Here is a 7,421-nt window from a genome sequence, read left to right as displayed (position 1 = left end):
GAAACCCCGAACGGCTCTCCGGCGTCGAGTGAGTCCGGAGTAGTCCAATGAACGAAGGTCTAACATACGAATGTTTGCTAATCAGGCTCCATTTTTGATACAATTTGTGATTTGGGCGTATGAAACTAATGGCGGATGTTTGATGTTCACCAAGTTTGTGCGGGAGTTGAAAAAGGCAAAAAACTACCCCTGAAAACCGTTTTTTTGAAATAACTCGTGAATAACGCGCTGTACGTCCAAAAATGTGATATATAAAGTTGTAGAGCTCAAAATTCTACACAAAAAATGTTTGGGGCACTTTACCTCTATTCCCAACCGTTCATCCCTCAGAGCCGCGTGAAGATCAGATGGGAAAAAAAATGTTTTCCATGCGACATCCGTCGAAAAATGCTTTATGATCCATTTTTCCAAAATAATTTTCTCTATGGAATAACCATTATTTCATAATTTTTATGAACACATCTGTAAAGAGAGTCAAATGCGAAGATCCCAAAGGTTCCTTATAGGAATAGAGAAGGTGGAATAATAGATTGAAAAGGGTAACCCAATCAAATATAGAGACGACACCCATAAAAATTATCCATGTAGAATTAAATCACGAATGAATGAATTTATATTACCTTGTTTTAAAATTGTGGAAACTATCAAATATTACAATTTTAACAAATTAGAAAGGCATGAGATGTCTATGAATCTCATTACCGGTTGGCAATAGAAAAATCAATAACACCTCTGAAAATGTATGAGAATGTGAATGGGGTGAAACCTACATTTTGGGGCTAACCCGGAACCTCACCGTTTAACCCATTGCGCCACCATCGTCTGTCCCCACTCTATAGCTCCGAGCGGAGCGACAGAGGTGGGGATGGCGCGCCCAGGCACGTATGTGCGGTACCGTTCAAAAATCATAGGCGCTAGCGTTGAGAGAGAGTCAGAAACAATAATTTACAATTAATATAATAGTTATGAGCGAAAAAAATAGAAATTATTCTTTTTTCCATCTGTAACGTGGCCAATTTTTACTGGGGATAAAAATGGACGTTAACTCGCCCTTTTCCCTTGACAATGTCAGAAACTCGATGATTATGGGCGCCAGTTGTTTTTTTTGTCTCGACGGAAACAACAAACCGAAAATAGACCGAAGCAAAAGGGTACAACGAAACCAAAAATTCGAACACAACAAAACTTAAACCTAAGGGGCCGAGGGAAAGGTGACAGGGTGCTTGCGCTGCTCAGGGTGTCGGTTGTGGAGAGAGAGGTAGGTTCAGGTGGAGAACGGGTCACTGGGCTCTTATCCTAAAAGAAAGACACGCAAGGCCAAAGTTTATTGCTGAAATGTACGGATTTATATTGTCTCACAAGTTCACCAAAAGAGTAATAATCGTGATAATTTTCAAAAAGAGAAACCATGATCCGCTCTGAGATTGAGGGAGAGAGACCAAAAAAAAATTATATATCTATCCATCAAAGTTATTAACAATAATTCCACAATATCACAATAATATCACACCGTAATTAATATCACGCGATGTACGCAGAGAGACCCAAAAAAAAAGGAAAACCTATTAAATCAAAATAAATAAGTAACCTCAAAAATGGAACAAAATGAGAAAAGAAAAAAAAATAATATCGGACGAGGGTTGGCTAATTTAGCAATAACGAAGAAAAATTACTCTTAATCCCGTATTGCAAAAATCATCCCCGACGATGGAACGTAATAGAGTAAGGATTTCAAAGAAAACCTGAAATTCCTAAGGCGCCGCAGACGCAAGTTACAATGGAAAATCTAGCGCAACATAATGTTCGGGAACGCGCGGGCTCGAGAGCATAAACGAACACGTGGTAGCTAAAACGATGGACGCGGCACATAGAATCTACGGAGGCGCGACCCTGAAGCGAAAAACCGCATGAGAATGTCTCCAACGAGGGCGGTGAACGCACAAAAAAAAATCAATAAATTCTAACAAGCCGTCGGCACTCAAAAATCCTAGTTACTCCGTATTTCCAGGGATATTTCATCCCAAGGCGGTGAACGCAACATTGAAAACGATCGGAGCGAAACGAAAACAGGACTATATCCCGAGAAAATCGAAGGAACGCAAGAAATCCCGAAGAGTTCTTAAATAAATGAAACATCGAATTCATTAAGCCATAACGACTGGCAAGACCGAGAGGTAAAAGCTCGAGGTGTTCTAGAAGGCGTCTAGCGCAGAAGTGCCCTTGAAGTCGGACATTGCACGGCTTTTACTCCAAAATCCCAACGTAAAACTCCCGAAATATTCTCTCGCTTAAATGACATAATTATCCTTACGGGTGCGAGAGAGAATCATGAAATCTACCATCGGAAGAGAAAGACAGATGCGAAATCTCTCGCGGCGTCAAAACTCGCAAAACCTGACAGGCGATTAATGCAATTATTGGGCGTTATTTAAGCTCTACCGCACAGAGCAAGACCTCAAAATCAATAATTTATTATCCTAAAACCCTGAGATGAGAAGACTACAAAATGATTCCCAACAGCAAAAAAAAATTCGTGAAACTCACCAACGGAACGACGCCCTACTCCCCGCTTGTCTGCTCCCCGGCAAAGCCTCCACATATAAATCTCCGGGCCCTCAAAAAGTCTTGTCCCACTCCGGTACGCTCCCGATTAACTATAATTGTCCTCTGCCTCCACACACACAAAAGAAAAGCTCCTAAAGAATTTTCGCAGCGGCGAGAACGAACTGCGTTACACTCACGTGTGTCACATGTGAGGAGGCTAATCGATACTGACGCTCGATGGGCCACGATGGCGGCTTGGCGCACGGAGATGAGACGTGGACAGAGCGCCACGTGCGCCTGGATGGCGCAACAATTACATAACGATCGGTAATCGGGATTCCTACCTAACGAAATTCAAATTGAAATAACCCTATACAAAAATTAATTACTACACTGATTGAAATGGATGTCAGAGTTGGTTATTAACTCAAGAAAAATTCCCATTTAACTATAATCTCCTCTCCGGAGTCGTATTCTCGGGATCACGGGGCTAGGGAAATAAATTACAAAAGAAACGAACAAAACTTAATTACAAAATATAAAAACAATTAGAAAAATCGAACTAAAACGACCTTGGCGATTCACGCGAGAACAACGGTCGGGATTGATCGCGTGACCTTCCACCTAACCCAAAACTAACCCTTCCCAAACCCCTAAAATCCACTAATTGAGCGGTAGTATTCCAACTACTCCTACACAATCTCCGAAAATTCGAAACGCAGGGAAAAAAATCCTCAAGAATGATCGCGCAGCTCGGTAATATCTCGGCCTAAGCCACGAAAATTCCATCGGCCCTATATAGTTAATTCTTCCCCCATCCAATTAACAAACGGAAGGCGCGAAACGCAATGTGAAGACAAAACGAGTCCAAAAATACAAAAGGGCGTCAGAACGCAAAACCAGATTCCCAATAACAAAAAGAAATAAAAAAAAGGCGTTAGAACGCAAAACCGAAGTTCTAATGAATCCAAAGTGACTCGAAATCTCTAATTATTAACCAACGACTTGACTCGAAACTATTGGCTCGACTGGGTCATTTCTCTGCGTACTTACGATTTTTCCGGTACTCTTTCCGATGATCCCGCGGCGAGCGAAGGGATTTCCCCAGAATCCCTTACACATCATTTGAAATTATGATAATTTAATAATTTTGAGAAAAAAAAACCACCGTACCCGGGAAAAAAAACCACGTCAACGTTTTCAGCGTTTTGACTATCTCCAAGTGGACAAAAATATGAAATATTCAATATTGGATTATGTGTAGGAATACTCAATAAAAACACATTAGTTTTATTCTTCAAAGTAAAACTCTTTAATGATCGCACGCAGAAGGTATATCTTTCTCCAACGAAGTCTCTAGGACGACTAACTAAAAGTCATGAGAGTTTTCACTCTCTGGACCCATTTGACAAAAGGCCCTTGTTTCAATTTTCTTCAGCCTCTCCTTTGTGACTCACCATGAGGACTGTTTTTCTTCACGTCTCTATTTTCTAAGAAAAGCCATAAATGTCACCCTGAGTGTTTGGGTGGAAAAGAGAAAATGTTTAACTAAACTAAGAAATTAATTTTTGTATTCAGGCATGAATTCCAACATTCAATAATCAGATAAAGAATAATTGGGAATCCATTTGATAATAATAAAGGGGAAGAGATGAACTGAGCGAGAGAAAGAATATAGTATCAATGTTTGCACCGTTTTCCCTGTCTCGGAATGATAAAAAAAATACAATATCCAATACATATACAATTTGAGAGTTTGACAATGATATTTGGTTGATTTGTAGTTCAATTTTCTATTTGGAAGAAGCAAACGAAAGACAGAAATCTCGAACCATGTCAACAGACTTACCTAACGTAACCTTAAAACTAGATTTCCAACTTTCTGGTTTGTTCACATAACTCTTGATCACGAATCAATTCACAAAAGTAATAAATAATAGAGTAGAAATGAGTTTTGAAGGAAAAACAATTGAGTGAAACAGTGAAAAGGTGGATACGGGCCTGACACTCGGTGAGGTGAGGAACTCATCAACGCACCAATACTCGGCCGCAGTCGCACACAGCCATGTTGCGCGTACTCGTTGGTTAGTCCCCCACCACCATCATACCGATACTTTTCGTGAGCNACGTAACCTTAAAACTAGATTTCCAACTTTCTGGTTTGTTCACATAACTCTTGATCACGAATCAATTCACAAAAGTAATAAATAATAGAGTAGAAATGAGTTTTGAAGGAAAAACAATTGAGTGAAACAGTGAAAAGGTGGATACGGGCCTGACACTCGGTGAGGTGAGGAACTCATCAACGCACCAATACTCGGCCGCAGTCGCACACAGCCATGTTGCGCGTACTCGTTGGTTAGTCCCCCACCACCATCATACCGATACTTTTCGTGAGCTTGGTGGCGCAATGGGTTAACAGGGTTCGCGGGTGACTAAGCTGGACAGTGACCATATAGCGGAAGTGTGATGCTATGACTCAATTAGGGGAAAAACGCCTAAAAATAACCACAAGTTATGATACGTCAATTAGGGGAAGCAGATGGTTGACTATTCCCTTCACAAAATTTGGAAAAACTACGGAAGTCCAAACGGAAAATGAGGAGGCCTAATGTCACCTAATCACCAATCAACGAGCTCCATGAAGGGATAGGAGAAACGTCACCACCAATTCCCGAATAATATTCAAAGAAATCCAATAATTAGGTGGATACCTGCAGAAGACAATGGTAAAACCAGGGAGAAGCTTCTAGAACCTTACACCCCTGATGACACACTTTCGATTCAATATAAAAAGGGAGCCGCGACGCGGAAAAAGTCAGTTCCACTACACGTTCCAGTTCTTCATCAACCCTTCAGTTGGCTACTTTCATCGATTCTACAAGTGCGATAGTCACAAGTTTAGAATTAGCAGAGACGCCCGTTCTCTGAGTTAGATAAATTCATTCAGTCCTAAAGTGGGGACCCAAGTAATTTTGAAGTAACAATCAAATGTAGAGTTTTTCGTAACTTTACTTATTTAAAATATTCTACGACTTTTTGTCAATGAATAGAATCTTTCATGATACTTTGATAATTTATATTGGCAACTGAAAATATCGGAACTCAATTAACATCTTGGAACTCAAATAATTATTATTCATTCATTCAAAGTAATTAAAACGAAATTATTGTAAATAGATAACTTTAGAATTAGGAAACGACAAACCTGTACAAGCACAACGAGAAGAAGGTCACGTAAGTTGTTCGACCATCATTATAATTGTAAACTCACCAAAATTTCAAAATATAATTGTTCAGATTTAAAATTCTTTTATTTAAAACTAACGCCTTATGTTTCCAGCCAAGGCACTTTCCCATTGATAATACTGGGGAATAATTAACTTCAATTCAAGGGGACCTTATTATTCAACTCTCTAGTCATTTGTTTTCTAACATTTGCCAATTAAAATTTATTTCAAAAGTTTTCATACTTTTCATGTCATTTTCACATGACAACCAATGTTATAATCGAGGTTTCATCATTCCCGACATAACCTCTATTTAAAAAATTGAAGTTAATGAATTTTTTTTTTTTTGTAATTCGGAACATCAGTGTTTTTTCATCAATAGCTTGTTTATTTATTTAGAGCGAATTTAATGTATGTTGCTATTTATATCTTGACATTGAATCGATGGATTTCTTTTTTTTTCTTCCATATTTTTTATTAGAACATTTACCACAAATTTTGTCTTGATCGTACCCGCGAATCTCCTATGGATTCAAAGTTAAACGCAATTTTCTAGCTCCAACCCCTAAATCCGGCGCCGGGAATGAGAACCTTTTGTGCGAGAGAGAAGTCTCCGTCTCGCTCCCACTCCCTACAGCATTGTTCCGACCATTTGCGCATAGGCGCACGGGTCTGTGGAACATCACGGACTGAATGGCAGAAAAAGAATCATTTGAGGTTTTTCGTCAGCCGTTCGTTCTCTCTCACTCTCTCTCTCTCTCTATCTCTATCTCTCTCGGATGAAAGAAAGGCTGTTTGACGGAGAACTAAATGACCCATCAATTAACCCTCTTTCATCCCTTAATCTCTGTAAAAAATGGAAGAAACTGTCATGAAAATCACAGCGCAGTAAGAAAAATAATAGTTTTGCGGCGCACAGTGACTCCCGGTAATTAAAAATTCACCTCTCCCATCCTAATTGAGATTAAGAAATGAAAAAAGGGCAATTCGACGGAGAATTAAATTCCCCATCAATTAACCCTCTTTCATCCCTTAATCTCTGTAATAAAAGAATATACACTGCCATGAAACTCAGGGGCCAGTAAAAAAAATAATTCTTTCGCAGCGCACACTGACTTTTCACCATTCACCCGATAATTAAAAATTCACCTCTCCCCTCCTAATTGAGATTAAGGGATGAAAAAAGGCAATTCGACGGAGAATTAAATTCCCCATCAATCGATCGCCGTTGCATCCCTTAATCTCTCTAGCAAAAAAATACAAACTATGACAAAAGTCATGGGCCAGTGAGAAAAATAATTTTCTTCTCGGCGAACAGTGACTTTTCACCTTTCGCCCGCGAATTAAAAATTCACTTCTCCCTTCCTAATTGAGATTAAGGGATGAAAACGGGGCAGATCGACGGAGAATTAAATTCCCCATCAGTCAACCCTCTGTCATACCTTAATCTCTGTAACAAAACAATAAAAACTGCCACCAAACTCATGGGCCAGTAAGAAAAATCATTGTTTTGCGGCGCACAGTGACTTTTCACCATTCGCCCGCGAATTAAAAATTCACTTCTCACTTAATTGAGATTAAGGAATGAAAAAAATTCTCCGTCGAACTGCCCTTTTTTCATCCCTTAATCTCAATTAGGAGGGGAGA

General features: G+C 39.5%; 1 protein-coding gene across 3 annotated transcripts in view; it reads right to left on the bottom strand.

Annotated features, from left to right (window-relative positions):
• LOC107039974 (metallophosphoesterase 1) overlaps positions 1–7,421 on the bottom strand; it is a 58,263-nt gene that overhangs the window by 46,409 nt on the left and 4,433 nt on the right. Inside the window, exon 1 of one of the 3 annotated variants that reach the window (XM_015259855.2) lies at positions 2,545–2,754. The exons of the other annotated variants lie outside the window; for them this stretch is intronic. The gene's annotated coding sequence lies outside the window, so the exon portion shown is untranslated. Of the gene's footprint in view, positions 1–2,544; positions 2,755–7,421 lie in introns of those variants that run through there. 3 annotated transcript variants of the gene reach the window in all.

Source organism: Diachasma alloeum, unplaced genomic scaffold, assembly GCF_001412515.2.
Source record: "Diachasma alloeum isolate Michigan unplaced genomic scaffold, Dall2.0 Dall_scaffold_00314, whole genome shotgun sequence".
Classification (NCBI taxonomy): Eukaryota; Metazoa; Arthropoda; class Insecta; order Hymenoptera; family Braconidae; genus Diachasma; species Diachasma alloeum.
Note: the sequence above shows the minus strand (reverse complement) of the source record. Positions and strands in the feature narration are given on the sequence as shown.